Source organism: Rhinolophus sinicus, linkage group LG02 (assembly GCF_036562045.2).
Source record: "Rhinolophus sinicus isolate RSC01 linkage group LG02, ASM3656204v1, whole genome shotgun sequence".
Taxonomy (NCBI): domain Eukaryota; kingdom Metazoa; phylum Chordata; class Mammalia; order Chiroptera; family Rhinolophidae; genus Rhinolophus; species Rhinolophus sinicus.
In genome coordinates, this window is record NC_133752.1 from 152,383,040 (window position 1) to 152,404,805 (window position 21,766).

At 39.9% G+C, this 21,766-nt stretch overlaps 1 long non-coding RNA gene across 1 annotated transcript in view; it reads right to left on the minus strand.

Moving 5' to 3' along the window:
• Positions 1 to 20,444, minus strand: part of LOC141570107 (uncharacterized) — a 252,531-nt gene extending 232,087 nt beyond the window's left edge. The window contains exons 1-3 of the long non-coding RNA XR_012494001.1: positions 20,265 to 20,444; positions 11,635 to 11,717; positions 9,131 to 9,201 (exon numbers count right to left, since the gene is read on the minus strand). This is a non-coding gene — a long non-coding RNA (uncharacterized LOC141570107). The remainder of the gene's footprint in view (positions 1 to 9,130; positions 9,202 to 11,634; positions 11,718 to 20,264) is intronic.
• Between the last annotated feature and the right edge of the window lie 1,322 nt (positions 20,445 to 21,766).

Below are 21,766 nucleotides of genomic sequence, written 5' to 3' on the forward strand. Positions count from 1 at the left end.
CTGACATAAAGAGAGAGGATGGTTAAAAGAACAGAGTTCCTGAGCAGATGGGAGGTTATAAACTCCAGGTAAGAGATGGAGAAATGGCCTTGGATAAAGGGAGGACTGTCTCGTCCTGTTTACGAAGGAGGAAAGGGAGGGAGGAGAAATGCAGAGAGAAAAATTAGAAGCAGTATGTTGCAGGAGCACTTCTCCAGTGGTTTCTTTCTTTCTCTGGGAAGCAGGAGTGACCTTGTGCTATGAATGGAGAGCAGACTGGAGTGGAAAAGGTATTTTAAAAAAATAAATGACAAGGCTTTCTCTACATTCAGATATGCGTAAGTTCTCAAAAACCTGTTTGTAGCTCCCCTAAATAGCTTCCCTCCACCACAGTGCACGGAAGGAGTAGAAATCCAAAATTTTGATAGAAGTGCACTCCAATTCTGTAAAACAGGAAGATGGAGCTGACCCAGAAAGCAGGACTGGGGAGCAGCACGGAGGAGCCCAGTGAAAGCTGGAGCCTGTGAACTTTCAGTGACAGCAGTCAGCGAACTTCCTGGAAATGCCTGGATAATCTCTTACCCTAATTGAGCTGTTTAATACATCAGACCTTAAGCAATAAGAACCTGACTGCATTCTTCCTATGAACACTAAAAGCTGAAAGGAACAAACAACCAGCCAAGAGAAGAAAATATAATAACGGTAGTCATTTTTGTGGGACTGATCAGTCCCTCAAGCACATAAAAATCTAAACTAACGTGATAGCCGTTTTGCACCCTCCTTTGTGCCTTACGCATTGATTAACAGTTCCCAATTTTGTACTTACAGATGCATAATATAATGTTAACATTACAAGGTTTAGTCGAAGTTAGATGAACACAAACCCTCTGTATTATAACAACTAAGTTCAGTGTAACTTCTGAGCAGGGAAAAACCTAGTTCTTCCCTACTGTGTGTTTCTTTCTTGCCTGTCCCCTTTACTATTCACACAGCACACTTCACTTTTGGTCACCAAGTGCGTGGAGGCTTTTTACCAAGCAGTTCTCCACGACACCAGCTGGGTGTCATACAATTTAACCCAATCCTGACACTATCTACCCGGAGACAGCATCAGATTCCACAGCTTTAGGGCTCACCAGACTGTCCCCCACTTTAGGTGTCAGTCAAAAGTCCACGTTGTCACCTGTCCTTCTGAAATTGAGTTCAATTAATTTGCTAAAGTGGCTCACAGAACTCATAAAAACAGTTTATTTATATTTATCGGTTTATTATATAAGGATACACTAAGAGATACAGATGAGGACCCAGATGGAAGAGATCCATAAGGCAAGGTACGTGAGAAGGGGCACAGGGCCTCCCTGCATCACTGGCATTCGACTCTCCACACACTGGACACTCTCCAAACCCAGTACTACTGGGATTTTGCAGAGGCTTGATCAACTATTAACCCCATTTCCAGCCCTTCTCCCCCCTCTGGAGGATGGTAGGGAGGGGGCTGAGAATTCCCAGCTTCTAATCATGACTTGGTCTTTCTGGTAACCAGCCCCCATCCAGGAGCCCACCTCATTAGTCACCTCATTAGAATGACAGATGTTCCTAGTGCTCTTATCACTTAGGAACTTAGAATGGTTTTAGGAGCCCCATGTCAGGGACAGGGTCAAAGACAAATATTAGAAAAAGAGATGCTCCTAGTGCTCTTATCACTGAGGAAATTACAAGGGTCTTAGGAGCTTTGTGCCAGGAACTGGAGGCAGACACCAATATATATTTTTTTCTAAATCTCACTTCCTCATAAACCTATTCAGAGTTGTCCTAACTCAAGTTTTAAAAACTTCCTCCATCATTGTGTGGTGACGTAATAGGAATACAAAATGTTGAAATGAATTCCATTCCCAATGGTAAAAACAACCCTTGCTGTTTCCCTTTATCTAAAATGTTTTTCTGTTCCCTTTACACCACCACCCGCATAGTCTCTCACCCCAGCTCATTCTCTTCCAGCGAGTCAATATTCTCCTCTTCCCAGAAGACTCTTGACATTCCCTCTGCATAGCCTCCCGTGTCTCTACTGCAGACACACAGCAATGGAAGGGCACACTGCCCTGTGCCCTCCAGAGCCCGGCACAGATCTGCAAGGGCTCCATGCCACAGCCACACCCTGCCTAGCCCGGAGCTGCCCACAACATAGAGCTCAGTAGGGATGCAAAGGCCCTCATAACTTTCTGGGGGGAAAGTTGGATCCCTACTTCACACCACACACCCCCCAAAAAAATTCCAGATAGATCGAGAAAAATGAAACCATAAAAGAACAAGAGGGAAACATCAGAAAATATTTTAATAACCTAAAAGTGGAGAAGGCATTTTTAACTTTTGCCATAAAATCTAGAAGCCACGAAAGCAATGATTGATGGATTCAGCTACATTAGGATTGTTAAATTTCTGTATATCTCAACATACCATGGGCAAGATCAAAAGAAATTTTACTTTACATCACAGACTAAGAACTAATTTCTTCCAAGAATAAAGAGCTCTTAGAAGTCAATTAGAAGAAAAAAATGTAAAGGCAAAGTATAGGAACATACAGTCTATAGAAACGGAAAAACAAATGATTTAGATGTATGAAAAGGTATACTATACCATTCATAACAAAAAGTTGGAAATTTAAGCTACAATTAGAGACGAGATTTCAACAATCAGATTGGAAAAGATCAAAATATTTGAAAATACTATGTTGGCAAGTATTTACAGAAACCGGCACATTTCTGCATTGCTGGTGAGAATGTAAATTAGCATAACCTCTTGCAAGGCAATTTGACAATAAGTAATCACTAAAATTGAAAGTACACATATTGTTCGAACCAGCAATTAACTTGTGGATATTTATCCCATAAACATATTCCCACAGGTGAAAATACATCTTTGTTTGTGTGGGGACAGAGCCAGGAGTGTAGTTTCCAGGTTCTCGGCCTCATGTGGAAAGGTGCTCACTTGGATAGTAAATGGCCATCAACTATGATTGGATAGCCATCAACTGTGACTAGTTGGCGGTCAGCTGTAACCGGTGAGCCATTGGCCACTAATATAACCGCCGTGGCTACACTAGCAGCAAATGGGGGCTAGCAAGAAGATGGTGGATGAGCTAGCAAGAGCAGATTGCAGTTAGCATGGAGGATTGCAGTTAGCAAGTGAGGTTGGTTGGCAGAGAAAAGTGGACAGCAGGTTGCGGATAGTGTGGCTCCTGCTTCCTGTGTCTCCAACCCAGCCGCCAGCGAGACTATAGTGGTATGACTCCCCTATCCATGGCTCCGTGGGTGTTGCTTTTTGGCCTCACCATGTCCTGCGTTCTCATATGGGGAGCGGGACCAGAGACCCCATATGACTCCCTGCTTTGACAGTTTGCAATAGCAAAAGATTGAAAACAACCTAAATGACCTTCCATGGAAGATTGAGATAATGTTATTATGTATTGAGAGGGTTAGATCTCCAAGATATCGTTCAGTGGAAAATAGTATGGTTTAGACAGTATACAGAGTCTGCTACCATATGTATAAAAAGAAAAAACATACACACACATACATGTATATGTTTGTAAATACATAACATATCCCTAGAAATACATATACAAGAAACCAGTAAGTGATTTGGAGAGGAATTTGATGGGTGGAAGATAAGAGAAGATTTGCTACTGAACATACTCTATGTAGACCATTTTACATTGTTAACAGACACTAACAAGTTAAAAAATATCAATGTCCAGCAAACTAAACAAGGATACCACCAATTCTTGTAAGCATAACACTCACTTATATACTTAGACAATATTAAAAACTATAGGAAATCTGATCAGTGACCAGCTGGAATCACCTCTGAAAGATTAGAAACCAAAATATGGAACTCTGAAGTTCTCTAAATCTGAATTCTAGCTGAACATTACAGCTTAACTTTCTGTGGGCACAGAGAACACACACACCTGCAGGGGCCGATAGCCCACTGCTCCTGGTGAGTGGAATAGAACCATTCAAATAGCCAATGTATGGGTCAAGGACGCTTTCTTGCCAGACACCGTTATGTGATTCTGGCTTAGCTCCAGTCGCAATTGAAAGTTAATTTTTAAATAATTTGGATTGATATCATCAAAAACTTTAAATAATCAAAGAAAAAAATTCCCAAATTGTCCTGAGTCAATCTAGAGGAGAGTTTCCTCTGGCCCCACTCAGGGAGAAGCCAAATGTCCTCTGAGTTAAATTCAAGCCTGATTAAAACCTTGCTCCCAGGATTGTACTTAGGTTCTGTGGAGGACTGGTTGTCACCAAAGAAATCTGGCCCATTATGTAGATGAAAAGGATTAATGTGATTCCCAAGTAAACCTAACAGTGAAATTCAACCACAGTTACTCAAGTTGATGAATGATTTAAAGTACTGGTCCCCTGTTGTAAAACACAGTTGACTGTTTATAAGACAGGGGAGTAATTTCGTTTCTTACATTTTCTCCTCCAGCATTTCTGAGCAGTTAACACTAGGAAGTGGCTGTTTTCCCTGGCAGCTGGGCTCCATATCTCCACCACTGGAGAAGTGAGTCCCTGTGCTACAAACACCTGGACATCTGACTCATTCAAAAAAAAAAAAACACAAAAAAAAAACTTCTATTTGGTAAGAGAGTTTAAAGAACATGCTTTAGACCATGCATTAAACACTAGTGTTAATTATTGCCAGAAAGGCACGGGTAGAATACAGGTGGGTTGATGAACTTACATCCAAACTTATTTTGATAAAATTAGGTACCTTGGACTCTAGGTCTTGTGGGAATAATGAGACTATGGGCCCAGCACCCGGCACACACGTGAGTGTCAGGAACTTTCAATTTCCATTATAATTCTAATAATTTATCTGACTGTGTAGATAGGACATGTCTTCTCTCTGCTTCCTCATCTGAAAAATAAGCCTGGCCTACAATATTAGGGTTGTGGGCAAATTCAGTTTACTGTGCCTAACACCAAACAAGCTTCGGAGGGAGTAGCTCATAAAATAAATATCTCTTAAAAATTACAGGCAAAAATGAGAAAGTACAAAATATATAGTTTCATTGATCACAAAATTTTTTGGTTCTAAAAGATATCTATTCAACTATACTCACAAATACATATGTAGTAATTTTTCCTAATTTGCTTGCACATTTCCATTCTTTTCTAAGAGAAAACAGAAAAAAAAATTATCTGTGGATATTTCCCAAAGTGGATGCATTTTATCTTGGCTGGGCATGCAGCCAATAAAGATTAAACTGGGGAGGGAGGGAATTGATATGACGCTGGGCAAGCCCATTAACCCCTGAGGATGCCAGTTTCCTCCTCTGTAAAATAAAAAAATGGGACAGGTAAGTGCTTCTCAAACCATAGTGGATTTTGGAATCACCTGGGGTTGCTGGTGTCTTGGCCAATGGAATAGAGTCTATGCATCCGTATTTTTTTTTTTTACAATCTCCCCAAGAGATTCTGATGCATACCCATTAGAGAATCTCTAAACTCAATGATTTCTAAAGCCATTTCTGGTTCTAACAATCATCAATCATTTCTTAAACATACCTGCTCTGCATATATAGATAATTTCATAAAAATGCAAAACTGTAGTCACACACATGCTTTGGGGACATTTTTTTCCCTTTCCTTTTGTTGTGTGGCTTTCCCTTCTGCTGCTCATCCCTTTCTGCCCACAGTAGTCACCCTCCTCCCACGGGACCCCATGGGAAGTGATCTTAATAAGGCAAGCAGAGGCCTGTCTGATCCCTTATTCTAGATTTGGGATACAAACCTCAAATGTACTTTTTAAAATATCTAACTGAAAATATCAATTATGTACAAATTCTCTGTCTCCTCTCACTCTGTCTCCCTTGCCATCATCCAAATAACCTCACGTAAACAGCAATTTCTCCTGCACAGTCACAACCACTCTGCCTCTGCATCTCCAGGTTTTAGCTCAGTGCTTGGCAGGCACTCAGTACTATTTGTTGACTGACTGGCTTTGGAAAGAGAAATTTCAATCCTCGTCCCTGATTATTTTGTGACTCTTAGTGATTGTCCTGACTGAACAGATGGGAGTAAGAATGTCAGAGATGAATGAAGACTGCAGAAGAGCCAGAAAGCCAGAACCCAGAGTCTCCTGGGAATCACAGGCAAAGGAGACTCTGAAACTGGACATTGTGTATATAAAATGAATTTAAAAAAATAATGGCTCCCTTCAAAATAGGTAAATAGAGTTCTACAAAGATCATACCCAAATCTAAATCAATACCACATAGAATCTCATAAGAGATTTTTACATTCAGTTTTCATTTGATTACATTTTGTTATGTTTGTACATTTGGCAAGAAATTAATAAATATTGTACTGATGGATGGAAATCTTCATGAGACTGAAATATGATAAGTTTGCTTATAGGACCAAAATTTTTCCTTTGGTTATATCTCTATGGATGGGATGTTGATATATGATGTATATCCTATATTCAAATTACATCTTATATTTTTCCACCTCTCCCCCACAACGCATTAGTTGTCCCTCTCCACGTTCTACTTTGTGTCCACTCAAATCCTTATAAAACCAGGCACAGAAGTGGAGGTAACACTACATTGCCCATCTCTGAGGTGCCAGGAAGGATTGTGCCAAAACCACTTAGGAAAACGGATTGTGTTGCCTACCTTGGCAAAACAAACCCATGTATAATAGCCCTCCTTCTCAGTCACTCCTTCACTGCTGTTAATGTATAGTGCAAATTTAAGTAAGAATCCAGCAAAAGAGCATGGCTGGTGACATGCCCTCCAATCCCTAAAAAATCGATACAGAGTCCAAACATTGACCTGTTCTTGAGGACACTTCTGATGTGTCATGCATGCTGGTTAGCTCTCTACAGAAGAGACTTTGATCTGCTGGGTTGTCAGGCAAACCTGACACGAGCGTTACAATAAACTTGAATCATTACGGCACTATGAAGTCAGCTCTTTGGACAATCTTCGGACATAATCCAGAATTCCTCAGAACCACACTTTCATGCAACGACCTTCCCACATCTAAGAGCAGTGGTGACCACGTCCAGAATTGGGGTAGGAAGAGTCAGTGGAAGTGCCACAGGAAGGGGACTCATCCATAGCCCTTTCTTAGGTTCCTTTGGTGGTGTATGTCAATTCCTGCTCCTGTTCTTGAGATTCTGCATATAAAACAGCCAACTCTAGGTACACAGTGAACCACACTATTCTCAGATCCTATTATAAGTGGGTGTGTATGCGCTCTCCACTCCCTTTAGAGGGGCAGGGCTTAGTGAGAAGCGTAAATCTTGGAATGTAAATATGTTTGAAATGCTTAAAATGATAATCCATATTGCTTAGGCAGATTTTCCATAGAGTTGTTCAGTTGATATAGAAGTGTGCTTGATCCAAGACAAAGCAAGGAAGTCAAGCAGTTACTGCATGTGAGATCTAAACACAAACAGCAAGATTCTATTCTCATTGGCCTCTAGATATGGAGAAATAAATATGATGGAAACGAAATTACACCAATTTTTTTTAAAGTTCCATAAAACACATCAATACCTGGAACTTCAAAAAACAAATACTAATTATTACTTTTATTAAAATAAATATTAGCTATAATATGCTCTATTAACATGAATTTATATATATGGGCTCCAATCCTTCTATCAAATCGCTGTTCATTCTGCTGCTCAAACCCAAAACTTAATAGTCTCCTTGGTTCCTCAATCTTATATCCAATCCACCATTAGCTCTAACACAAATTATATCCTATATTTTTCTACCTCTCCCCAGTTTCCCATACACCACGCTAGTCGGAGCCAAAATCATCACCGTCCTGGACCCCTGCGATAGCTGCCAAAATTTGTTTCTCTGCTTCCCTTCTTGCCTTCCTCAAAGCCATTCTCCAAGAGCGGCCAGGACAATCATGACATAACTCAGATTTCCCAGGGCTTTTCTTTGCACTCAGGATAAAATTCAGACTCCTTAGCCTGGCCCCTCACAATCAAGCCCATGTCAATATCTCCAACTCCGTCACTTATCACCCTCACACTCCCTCAGTGCCCTCTAGTAATTTTGGCTTTCATGCTGACTCTTCAACCCATCAAGTTCATCCCCACCCTCCTCTCTTCCACCAGCTCTTGGAGGAGCAGGATCCCACCCGTTACTCATTGTCCCAGGTCTCAACTCAATTCAGCACCATTTCTTGATCACACTTTCTAAAGTAGCTTTTCTTAACCATTCTTCCTAAAGTTTCTAAAATTCTCTTTTACACCACCCTGATTATTTCCTCCATAGTAGGAATCATTCCTTTGACTGTCCTTGGCTAGAGACAACTGCCTCACCTGTTTCTACCCCCTTCCTGGGGTAAGTCTGTATCCACGATTAGTCCATGCAACAGTACAAAGGAGAGCCCATTCTCGACAATGAAGGCATCTCTGAAAAAGCACCCCAGGCTGAGCGTTCCCATGGAGTTGGCTGAGACTTTCCCTGAGAACACTGCAGCCCAGCTTCCCTCTCTGCCCCTTCCCATCCACAGATAGGTGAGCCTGAGAGCCATACTCCCTAATAACTTCCTGCACATTAATGGTTTTCTGGTTCAGCTTCCTGGTATCCCAGTTTATAACAGACTTGCTCGAGATATGTCTTGCAGGTAGAGCCAACAGGACTTGCCAGTGGATACGATGTAGACTGTGAGAAGGAGGAGGCAATGATAACACCAAGATTTTTACTTCAGCAACTGAAAGAACCAAGTTGTCATTTACTGCCATGGGTAACTCTGCAGGAAGGACATGTTGGGGTAGGACTCACAGTTTGATTCTGTTCCATTTATGATGCTTATGAGGATGCCAAGAAGAGCTACAAGTAAGCACTTGGCTACATGGGCCTGGAGTTCAGGGGAGAGGTACGGCACAAAGGGGAGCGTGGGAGTTGTTAGCATGTGGATGAGAAAGACTTGCAACTGGATGAGGACACCTTTAGATCAAAAAATACATCCGTTTTAATTTTGGCCAACTTTCCCAAAGTAGCCTTTCTCCATTATTATTACACTATTTTAATTTTGAAATTTGTTATGAGATTTACTTTGTCACTAATTAGCTATTCCATCTTAAATAAGTAATTTAATTAACGTACTGGGCTCTGGGTTTCTTCATCTGACATATGGTGATAAATAGCAATTATAAACTCCAACTTCACGGGTTAATCTGAGGATCAAATGAGAAGATAGATAGGAAGGCACTTAAACATTACCCTAATAAGACATTTTATTTCTGTTAAGTTTTTTTTTTTTACAAATGTACTTTCATTGTTCTTAGAAATAAAAATAAGAAAAGAAGTAAATATCCATTGAATTTCATATGGCAGAAAAAACAAAAGAATTATCCAAAGGAAGATACAAGTAAGTGAAATAATATTTAAAAAAATGGAAATAAACAGATTAGAAAACATTAAAATTCTGGAGTAGATAAAACTCAACTTTTTAATTAGCTAAAAAATAGACACTTAGCAAATTAGTGAAAAACCAAAGATGAGCTTACATGTAAAATGACAATTGAATAAAATACAAAAGATTTTTAATAAAAGTGAATATTTATCAAAAATAAATATGCTGATATATTTAATAAACTTCATTATGATGATAATTTTTCTTCTTAAAAAGAAGAAATTAATTGGAGATCCTGCATACCTAAACAAGATATCCTGATGTGTTGTCATTTTTGTTCCATACCACTACTTTTTAAACTAGGGTATAGGATTTTAATTGTCTATGGAAATACCTTTTAAAGAATATTTTTTTAATGGGAAAATAGCAAAAGAATAACTTAAAATATAGGGCAGTCCCACTTTTCTGTTTCAATTATGCTGTCTAGATGCACCTCATCCTGCCCCACCCATCGCATTCTTGCTGGGGTGGGGGCTCCATAAACTCTTTTACTGATTGGCTTGGCTCTTTTCAAATGGCGAATAGGACTCTGGGGATTGAGCAAGCAGATTGGGGTACAACTTTTGTTGTTGTTGTTCTCAACCTATTAAGATAGTATTAGAGTTGACTGGGGCCATTTCATTCTGGAATAATGCACTGGCTTGGCCATGACAAGTCAAGGAAAAAGAGGATTTTGATCATTATAAATAGTTCTTCAGAAAGTGGAAGTGGTGCTCGCTTCGGCAGCACATATACTAAAATTAGAAAGTGGAAGTCTATTTGGTGGAAACCTTCAGTTGCATTTCCTAACAGAGTCTATTTCTCCTGAACTTTCCTCTCAATCTTGGTGTATCCCTTGAGGACCAGTCCTGTCCTTATCTCAGAACTGCACTCAGCTCCTGTGTATCACTCTATACCCTACCTGCCCGTGGAGGAAAGTCAGGGTTCAAGGAGGCTCTGTCCTAATGCATTTCCATTGGGGAGAAACAATATTGGACTATGTATTAATCACCACAGGGTCTCATAAAATACCATAGACAGAGTGGCTTAAACAACAGAGATTTATTTTCTCATAGTTCTGGAGATTGGAAGTCCAAGAACAGGGTGCCAACATGCTCAGTTTCTGGTGAGAGCCCTCATCCTGGCAGCTGCCATCTTGCTGTGTGCTCATATGATCTACTCTTTGTGATTGTGCAGGGAGAGAGAAAGAGAGCGTGCTCTGTGTCTCGTCTTAAAAGGACACTAATTCTATCATGTCAGGGCCCCACCCATATGACTTCCTTTAATTTTAATTACCTACTTATAAGCGCTATCTCCAAATATAGTCACATCGGGAGTTTGGACTTCAACATATGAAATTGGGCGGGGGGACACAATTCAGTCCATAGTGGACTATGAGAAAACTCTAAAGCTAATCTCAGAAACGAGTGTTCTGAGATTTTATTTAATCCAAATAAAGTTATTTTACTTTCTATTCTTTCTTCCATCTGTGGGATCTTTCTCACTAAACTGGGATGAGGGTATGCAGTATTCTCCTCTCAAAAAGAGTAGTATTTTAGACATAAAATGACTTTCAAAGTCTGAGAAAGATACCCTTCAAACTATGAACAGTGGTTACTTCTCAGATGGAATTGGTAGAAGAGGTGTGTATGGGTTAAGGGGGCGTAATCTGATGTTTCTTATTCTATATACTTTATGAGGTTTTTTTTATATTATGAAAATAGACATGCATTCCTTTGCAACTGAAAAGAAAAATAAAGTATAAATATGAAAACATAAGTTGAACTAGAGAGCTGAAATTTAACGATATTTGTTGTGAGTATCATGGCTAAGGAAAAAAATGTTGCCTGCTTTCCAGCATATTTTTAAAGCAACTCTGAATCAGACTTCTGAATTTTCCTGCTTGTTTTCCCCTTTAATCTTTGTATGATTTAAAAGCTGGAAAGAGACTCCTTAAGAATTTTAATAAACTATTATTTACTCATAAACAAAGTCTTAAATTTTTGGAAATAAGCTTGCCTTATGTTTTTAGTGTAGCTCCTATCTGTCTATTCTTTTAAAGAATCTCATCAAAACTTGTCATGTTTTTTAAGAACACCTATTTAAAATAACATTTTAGTTCTTGTAGCTAGTTTATGTTGTTCCCCATCATTAAATGTGACATGAAAATGACTAACGACGAGGGGTAGGTTGGTTAGTATTTCATTTGGCTCACCCATGAAGTTGCAGTCAGGTGACGCTCACTGTCACCATGGGATAACACATTTTTCTGGGTTGGTCAGCAGTCATTTTCCATATCTGTAACAGGGGCACTGTGAGGAGTCAGGAACATTTGTCCTTAGTAGAACATGTACTTGAAAAACTCTGCTCAAGAGAGCCTTACACATAGTAGGCAGTCAGTAAATATTTACTAAATAAAACATCATTGGTAAAAATTACTGACCAAACTCACAGACATATGACATCTTTTAGGAATTAAACTTCTAAAAATTATAACAGTTCAAAGATAGTAATTCAGAAAGCCACACTTATTCTCAATTGTACTTTTTTCACTGAATTCAAGAAGAATTAAGAGGATGGAAACTAGCTGTTAGATTATCAGAGTAGAAGAAAAAGAACCAGAAACATTTTAACAGGCACCAAATCAAATAACTGCTTTTTTAACTGAATCAAACAGTTTGGGGGTTATTTAAATGACTTACTATCTTTTAAAACTCCACAGTTACACACTGAACAAAATCTAGCCTGTCCTTAGAAAAAAATAATAGATTGCATTTACCCCATGAACTCAGCCTACTTTCTCCCAGTGTATTTTTGGACTGCACAGGAAACACTCAAGACTAAGGAAGTTGGAATGTGACTGACCTTTTACCTGTAATGATACCAGTAACACTGACATTTGTCACCAGTGACGTGGGGACAGAGCTGGCAGGAACTCTGCTAGATAACTGAATGGCTTTTGTTTTCATTTGACCTGCTATCTATCCCTGTAGTTTTTCAATGTCCTATAATTAATTTGGACACCATTGATTTTAAAACAGGGCATACCACACTTTATATTTATAATATAATAATTCTTAAAAGAAATCACAACAATGCTATCATAGTTTTGTTATCCTTGACTGAAATCCAAACAGATTAACAACACGACAGTCTAACAGAATTGTCCTCAATAGATGCAGCTAGACCATTCTTCGTGCATTGATGTGATGCCTCCCTGTGCGAGGTATCTTATTAGGATAACGTCGGTAAAATGTCTGAATCATTCAAATGTCTGGTCATGTAACAGAAAACAATTAACCAACATTTTGGTCACTGATGGGTAACAGGGCCACATAATTATGCTTTGAAATTCTTTCACGCTCAGCCATTAAATAACTGTTGGATAATTTTGGACCCAGTTCATAGAAAATCTTATATAATACCTGCTTCCTTCACAGTTGTAAACCAACAGAAGATGACATCATCTTCCTTTCCTCTTATTTAATTATATGAATCAGAATCAGGCTTTTAATTTACACAAGGTAGTCAGTATCCAAAGGCACCTACAGACATTTTATATATCTTAACTGAAAAATACAAATTCATTCTATTACCCTAAAATCCCCCTGAGAGGATTCTGGGGTAGCAAACACCAAGTACTGCTGAGGACACCTCCTAAACTGCTTCTCTCCCTTCCCAATGCCACTACTCTAGTGGCCCAAGCTGCTGTCATCGCTCATCTAAATTATTGGAACTGTCCACTGACTGCTCGTCTCACTGTCCTCTAGTGTGTTCTCTGTTTCACCAGAGAGAGTTTCCTGAAAGGCAAGTCTGATAATGTCTCTCCCGAAGGGAAAATCCTTCAATAGATTCCTATTGCTCTAATATAGAATCCTGACTCTTGAAGATGGTCTAAAAATGATTGGACTCCTACTGCCTTCTCCAGTCTTCTGCCTCACCCTATTGTCAAACCATGGAGTGTTCTCACTTACCATAGCATTCACTAAAGAGAGTTTATGTTCAGGTAGCAGCTAGATTTTGTAATAATAAAGAGATGGCTACTTTTACATTATTATACGAGAAAAATCCATCTTTATCAAACTTATCAGTCCCTAACCAATCAATCGCTTTGGAGAAAGGGACATGAATGTGGGAAACAGGAGTAATATTTTAAGTAACTAGATTTTATAAGATAACAGCTACAACTTTTTTAGTTTTCAGTATTGCCAGACATATATATGTGCTTCACATATGTGAAACCTCATCTAATTCTCCCACTAGCCCTTCGAGGTAGGTAACATACCATGTCTATTCTAGAGATGAGATGACTGAGTCCTGGGACTGGATTTGCTCACTCAATTTTCCTTCATTCTCACTGGAGAAGTTACAAAGACAAAACCACATCTCCCAGATTCCCTGGCAGCTAGGGTTCTGGAAGCAGATTGGGTTCTAAAAGATGGCTATACACACAATGAGACAGGAAGATACAGGAGTAGAAGTGAAGCAGTAATCACCTTCTTATGCCTTCCTGACTATTTCTGCTGGCAAGTACGTTAAGGATCCTTGGCTCTATGTTCCAGTGTCCATTCTATAGATACCCTGGTGTCCAGAAACTGTGGCACCAATAGTAGCAGCAACAAGTTCTTGATCCTGGCCGAGTTCCGTTACTGGCCTCAGAGGTAGTAACTTCCCAGTGGGGAAGTTGTATAAAGTTTTGTGGTCATTCCTGAACAACTTTGGAACCACCTAGAACCTGCTTTTTCAACCCTCCTAATGCTTTTGCAAGTGCCTAATCCTCTGTATTATAAATCCCTTCCGTCAAAAATAAAGTGGTTTCTCTTTTCTTGTATTGAATTTGACAATGTGCAAAAGCCTATGTGTTCATCAGGTTAAGCCACTGAAACAAAGACACACAAAAAATAGAGTGGTTTAAATAACACCAAAGGTTCATTTTCCTCCGTGTAACAGTTCAGAAGTGTGTGATATCACACAGGTGGGCTGGCTCTACAGTCACCAATACATAGCTTTTCTCTATGACCCCAAAAAGCTCCAGTTTTGGGCTATTTCTCAGCCAGGGGAGATGGCATTGGAGAGAGAGAGTAAATACACAGTGATTTTCAAACACATACAAAACTCCCTTTACATACCATTGGCTAGAAATGAGACACATAGCAACACCTTGTCAAAAATAAGTCTAAGGGAATAAAATCTCTAGGTAGGGAACCACGTGCCTTGCTAATACTTAGACAGGTGGTGAGGGACTGCACGGGCGGTGGCAGGGGGGATCTGGATATTTTGTAGAAAAAGAATGAAAAAAAAATGGTTATTAGGGTACCTTATCAGTCTCTGCCATGTCTACCCCTCTGCCCAATATCCATGCACACTCTTCTTTCTGTACATAGACCACACTCACCCCCATCCTTAGGTAGGATTCTAATCTATAGGCTCCCATGCAAAAGGAACAATAGCCAAAGACGTCTCTGGTCACAGCTCTTGAGCTAAGTCTCATCTTTTATTTATCAGCCTTTTCCTCTCTCCCTCAATTTAATATTGGCTACATTTTATAGTGGCCGTCTGAAACACTTGGGAAGACGATGTCTTTAATCCAGTCTGTGCCCTGGACTGACTTCCATTGTCTGGCCAAGGAGAACACTTAATAAAAGGCGCATGAGAAAGAACTCTATTGTCAAATTTATCTACGGCTGTGTGAGGATACAAACAGATGTTCCAATCTTGCGTGGCCCAAACTTCTAAGCTCCGAGTCATATTAGATTGCCAACCATAAGAAAACCTCCCCTATCAGAGCTACATTCCTTCCTATCTCTGCTTACCGACCAGTAATTACATGACTTCCTTTTCCTGTTGTCATATGTTATTAACAGTAGAGAGGACTAGCCAACATATACACCTGTATTCTGAGTTGTGCTTCTTGAGCTAAAGGGTCAGTAAGCACGTGGGCTGTCTTCCAACTTATGGTAGGTAACTGTTTCGGCAAATGACATGTCACAGAATAACAAGTGTGACCAACGTTCCTAGCTAAAATACTGTGTCCATGTCACTCTCTGCCTATTGCTGTCCACTGCCAACAAAATTTAGGTTTTTGTTATGGTGACATCCCACTTCTGGTACCAATTTCTGTATTAACTAATATATATGCTAAGATCTCCCTTTTTTTAAATCCCCCCAAATACAATGTCTTCATAACATAGGAGTTGTTTCTCTTTCCTCCAGCAGCGCAAAGGCCAAGCAGGGAGACTCTGCTACCAACATGGGACTTTCCTCTCTGGGCTCCTCTTAGCTGTTCTAGTGTTATCATTTCCCAGCCAGCAGAAAGTATTTTTTAAAAGTAATATCCAGAAGGTGCCACATCACTTCTCAATAGCAAGAACTTAGTTTTGTAGCTACAGAGAATGCTGTGAAATATTATCTAGAGACAATATTTGTCTAGAGACAATATTTGTCTAGAGGCAATAGTCTGAGTAGCCTGTGCCTTGCTAGGAATTCCATTATTAGAAGAAACAGGAAAAGGGACCCTACCACCATGAGGACGAGACGAGTACAACTGCCTGACAGCAGATCTGAAAGTCAAAACTACTTCCAAAACTGTCTTCCAAGACCTGTAAAGAATGTTAAGTCTCTTATTATTGCTGTTTACTCTGAAGGTATATAGTCTCCAGAATAAGAAAGTTGTGATGCTTTGTTTCTCATCTTGTTTTAACTTACTTAATCATTCATTTATTCATTTATGCTAGCAGCCATCATTTATTGAACACCTACTACATGCCAGGTATTTAGTTAAAGAGTAGGAATACAAAGGTAACTAAGACAGAATCATCAGGAATCTTTACTCAAGATCATCTATTTATTTGTATTACCTACTTAGAAAATTTCTCGTCTCTTCTGAACATACCATAAAACCAAAAATTTGTTTAAAAAAGTAAATTCAAGGGAAGCACACAAGAGAAAGAATTTCATTTTTCATTTGCCTCAATTTTGTATTATTTACATCAATTGGCCTAACTAAAATTTTCAATTTAGTGTAAAATGATTCATTTAAGGTACAAAAATCTTGGCAATAAAGGACATGTTTCAACTCAATTACACCTACACACTCTTACTAATCAACTGCTGCATTGATATCAGCTTTACATCATGAAAATAAAACTGCCATATGCAGACTTTTTCTCATCCACTTAGGGCCCCCCAATCTGGAATCCTTCTTGTGGATCTAAGCCAACACCAAAATATTCCCCAAAAGAAGAGAGTCACAAATGAGCATGTATTGTTGGATTCCCTTTATACGTGAAGTACAAAAAACAGAAGAAAGCTAATCTATGCCATTACAAACGAGGACAGAGGTAACCCTTTTGGGGACATGCAGGACACTTTGGAATGCAGATAATGTTCTGTCTCCAGGTCAGGGTGCTGATTACATGGGCACGTTCAATTTGGAAATCTCACTCAACACTCCATACCAAAATTTCTGGTAGCAAGTCTTCACCCTTCCTATCACTGAGAAGGCATCTAGAGAGCCCGATGGGGTGCTGAGCACGGTACCAGCACTGTGAAAGTTCCCAGCAACACATCATACATGTGCTACCTTCCTACTTCCCATCAAAATGAGAAAGCTGTGATGTGGGGAAATAGAGAATCAGGAGCTCTGGCCCTGTATACCCATGAACAAGTCTCTGAGCCTCTGTTTTCTGAGCTATGTCTGAATCATAAGGCTCTTAGCTCCATGCTTCTCCCTTGGTCAAACAGTCATGGCTGCCATTTTCCTCTTTTGATCTAAAGCAGCTTTTTTGACACTCAGAATATCAAATTAGGTTGACATCAAAAAAAGATGACTATATCATAACATATTTACATAGCTCCTTACAAAAGCAGAACCGTATGGCTAGAAAAGCCTGGGACCAGGCACCCTTGACTCCTTGTTTAGGGTCAATGCCCAATCACTAGCTTGCTGCATGGCCTCAGGCAAAGCCCTTCATTTTTCTGGACCTCAGTTTTATCATTTGTAAGTCAAGGGGCTGGACTGGACGATCCCAAAAACACCTTTGGGGTCTAAAGTTCAGTTTCTGAGTTAACTTGTTCAAAACTAAGGACCAAGACTGGTTTTATGATGCAAGCCCAGTTTTCTTTCTACAGATATATATGTTTAAAAGCAAACTAAATTCAGATTTTAAAATTCTTGGTGCTCAGTATGGGCTGGACACTGACCTCACCCATGTGAGGTAGATCCCTGCTTTTCAGGTGAGGAAATTGCCTATCAGAAACTCCAGTGACTCGCCCCAGTGTGTGCATCTGGCTGGTGCAGAAGCAGGATGGAAGGCTGAGTCCTGCAGACTCCCCACAGGGGTTTGTAACATACCCCAATATCAACAAATAAACCAAAAATAAATCCAATCCCAAAAAGCAAAAATAGTCTTTCTTTTTCTAGTTTCCTCCAGTTGAGATAGAAAAAACAAGAATTGGGAGTTTCATTAGTAAGGATATATAAGGTCTTGCAATGGCTCCAAAGTCCCAGTATGTCTTGATACTTGATATACACAGCTTTGTTTGTACTATAGCTCATATTTTATTTGCAAGATATAAATTCTCTGGGGCATAAAAATTTTATGAACCCAGAGTCAAAGATCAATAAGGATTTTTCTTTTCTTTTCTTTTCTTTTCTTTTTTTCTTTTCTTCCTGAAGTAGAAAGGCTTGCAGGTAGACCAATCAACCTGACATGACATCCCTGCAAGGTGTCAGCTGTAATATAAGGGGCTGGTCTCTTTGAAAACAACTACAGGATGGAAAGGAAAAGAACTTTGGGGTGAGGATCTGTGAAGAACACTTAGCAAACTTAGAAATATTTTTAATGTTGTTTCAACCTGGCTGATGATTGTTTTAGAACAAGTCTCCTGTGGTGGCCTGGCACTTGATCTGCAGAATTCCTTAAAAGACACTGGGCCCAGCAGGCAGTAACATATCATATGCCTGGGAAGATACAAAATGTCCTGGACATTGCCATAACTCTCAAGGACTTATTAGAGTTCACTTAAGTATTTCTGAAAATACGACGGAAGAGCCTTCCTGGGCTTGTTTCCTTTAGACACCAGACCATCAATTAATAGGCAAGAAACAACTATTATAAGATAGCTTTGAGAAGTAATATACAATATTTTATTAGTCCTTATTGTGTGGTTTTTCGGTGCTGAATCTCCCATTCAATTTTTATCCCCAAATTCTACCCTGAATACTGAGGTTTGGGGTTAACACTACATATAATAGGACTATTTTCTAAATCAAACATTATGAGCCTATTTGTTTTTTCCTGTAGTTGTAAATGTATGAATATGTTCCCATTAAAGCTGTGTTCTCATGTATCTCCTCCACCCCTTGCCCGGCCGGGCACTGTGACCTTACTGAGTGCCAGATAATGTCTCTTGGAAACTGCTTATGTCCCATAGCACTTTCTAGTGTTCCATGTATCATTTGTGACACATATTTTTAGAATCTGTTACGCCAGAGGCCAGGAGTTACAGATATAGCATTAAACACATTGGACATAATCTTGTCCCCACGGAACTGACCACCAAAAATGGATATGGCCAGGAACTCTGGGGTTCCTGGAGAGGAAAGGGGAGGAAATGAGGGAGTCCTGTGAAGGTTTTCTGGAAGAAGTTCCCTCTAGACTGAGACAGCAAGGGCTAGTAGGAATTCGCCAATGAAAGAGAAGCATGCCAGCAGGGATGGGTGTGTGGGGAGGGGAAGAACAGGAGAAACAGAACTTCTCTGGCAGAAGAGGCCATGTGGCCTAACCGAGCGTGACCCGAATGTTCATTTGCTGGTGACAGTCTGGGCTAAAACACGAATTAAGTCTAGAGTAAATGCCCTGAGGACACTGTGCTGAGCTAGACTCTGACTGCAGATTTCCCAGGCGCTGTCCCACCTCCCAAGAAATCTCTCCCACAAACAGGAAGCTAAATTCTACTCAGTGCTCTATCTCTTTTTTAAATTTTTTTTTACTCTTTTTATTATTGTTATTAGTTTCAAGTGTACAAAACAATGTAATAGTTAGACATTTACCCCCTCACAGAGTGATGACCCTCCTCCCCCAATCTACTACCCCTCTGACATGGTATATAGCTGTTCCAGTTCCACTGACTCTACTCCCTATGCTGTACTCCACATCCTGTGATTATATATATATATATATATATATATATATATATATATATATTAAATTATAGTTGACATTCATTATTATTCAGCTTCAGTACACTAAAGTGGTCAGGCATCTATATCGTCCATGAAGTGGTCTCCCTAATAAGACAAGTGTCCATCAGATACCCAACAAAATCTTTACAACGTTATTGATTATATTCCCCAAACTGTCTTTCGTATCCCCGAGGCGATTTTGTGGTTACTGATTGTGCTTTCTAAACCCCTCACCTTCTTCCTCATCCTCACCCATCTCCCACCTAGCAACCCTTAAGTTTTTCTCTGTACCTCTGAGACTGTTTCTGATTAGTTTGTTCATTTATTCTATTCTTTAGATTCCACATATAAGTGAGATCATATCTCTCTCTTATCAGCATGCAGAGGTCACACTTTTATTTGGTGTTCCCAGCACATATCTCTACAGCCTGTTCCTCTGCAAGCTTACATTTGGGGAGCACTCACCACTCAGCACTCAGCCCAGTGTGTGTGGTGAACAGTCACATCAAGCCCCGAGCCAGGTTCTGTCCTAAGCCTTTTACATATATCTGTGAACTGTTTTTCTTTTCATTCTTACAACCTTTCGATGAGGCAGTATGCACTATACTCCATGTTCTACAGAGGAGGAAACTGAAGCACAGAGAGGCTGAGTGACTTACCCAGGTCACACAGTTAGTCACGCAGGAGCAGCATTTGAACCCAGACAGCCCAGCTGCAGCCTTGGCGCTTAGGCCCTACTTTCTATACCACGCTACTCCAGCACAATGATGAGCACTGCAAGCCTCTCCTCCCTCCAGGAGCTCTCACTGTCTGGAGGAAGGTAAATGTAAACACCTACTCAGAGTACAAGGGCTCCTATTCTACAAATATGAGTCACGTGACTGCAACTCAAAAAACAAACTTCAGGAGGCACAGTCCACATCATGTATACAAAACAGGATATATTCTGCAGAAGAGAAACAGTTACCGCTTAGTGCGTGCCACTCAAGTATCTGACACTTCATGTAGATTATTTCATTGCCTTCTCATAACAATTACGCAAGGGAGATAGCATCGCCTCTTTTTATAAAGAGGAAACTGAGGCTACAATAAGTTGTTTAACCAGGTGCAGCTGGTGAAGCAGAGGTTCTTTCCCTATTCATGTGGCCTCCTTAAAACACAGTGCTTTAACCTTAGCCCTAAAAGTTGGCATCTATTTCAGGTAACTTCTCTTTGATGCAGAGAGTTAGGGGAAGTGCTTCAGTTTGGACAGTTACCAAATTCACTTCCCAAACTGCAATGAGAAACTGGTGCAAACGCACCAAAGCATGGAGCTCAGAGCAGCTGGATTGACTGCTATAGTATATAAATATAACATATACTATAATTTTATAATAACAGCTTCTTTCCTCCCTCCTCCAATCCCCCCACCATGTGAAATAATCCCAATTATACTAATTAAATCCACCGTCATAAAACCTGAAGATCGGTTGGTGTTAAGGTTTTACTCTGTGGGAGACAGAAAGGGGTAAGGTATTGGACTTTCCAATGAAAAGTAAAGAAAATAGAGGCAATTAAACTAAGCTGGTGTTTGGGTAGCAATAGTAGCAATGACTCAAATAAGAGTATAACAAAGGAAGGGATGTGAGGCTGAGTCAAAAATGTCCTGACTTCTGAAAAACAAAGGAAGTGAATGTTGTTCCTCTGACCAGTGAGTGCAGACAGCATGCAAGGGGCCTGGTGGCAGGCTGCTTCCCCTTGGGGCTACTCAGGGATTAGGTAAATATAAACGTCTTCAAATAACCCAAGATGTGATAAATTGAAAGCATAGCAAGCTGGAGTAGTCATCAAATGGTATATTTAGGAGAGCTTATTTTGCAAGCTAGAATTACAGAACGGCAAGACGTGGGCAAAGTATTCAAGGATGAGTGTCTATGATTGGGAGGGAGTTGTAATCTATGACAAAGAACCAGAAGAGACCATCATTCTCCAAAGATCAGGCAATAATTTTAATAAATTGGCTCGTGCACCACTGCCCCAACAGCCAGTTTCTACATCAAGACTAGTTCAAGATTTCAACAAAAGGAAGTGGTTTACAAAAGAAATACCAAGAACCCAGAAGTGTTTAATGGGGGGCGGGGAGGAGGAAAAGTTTGCTCTTGTATACCATTTAGGCTACACG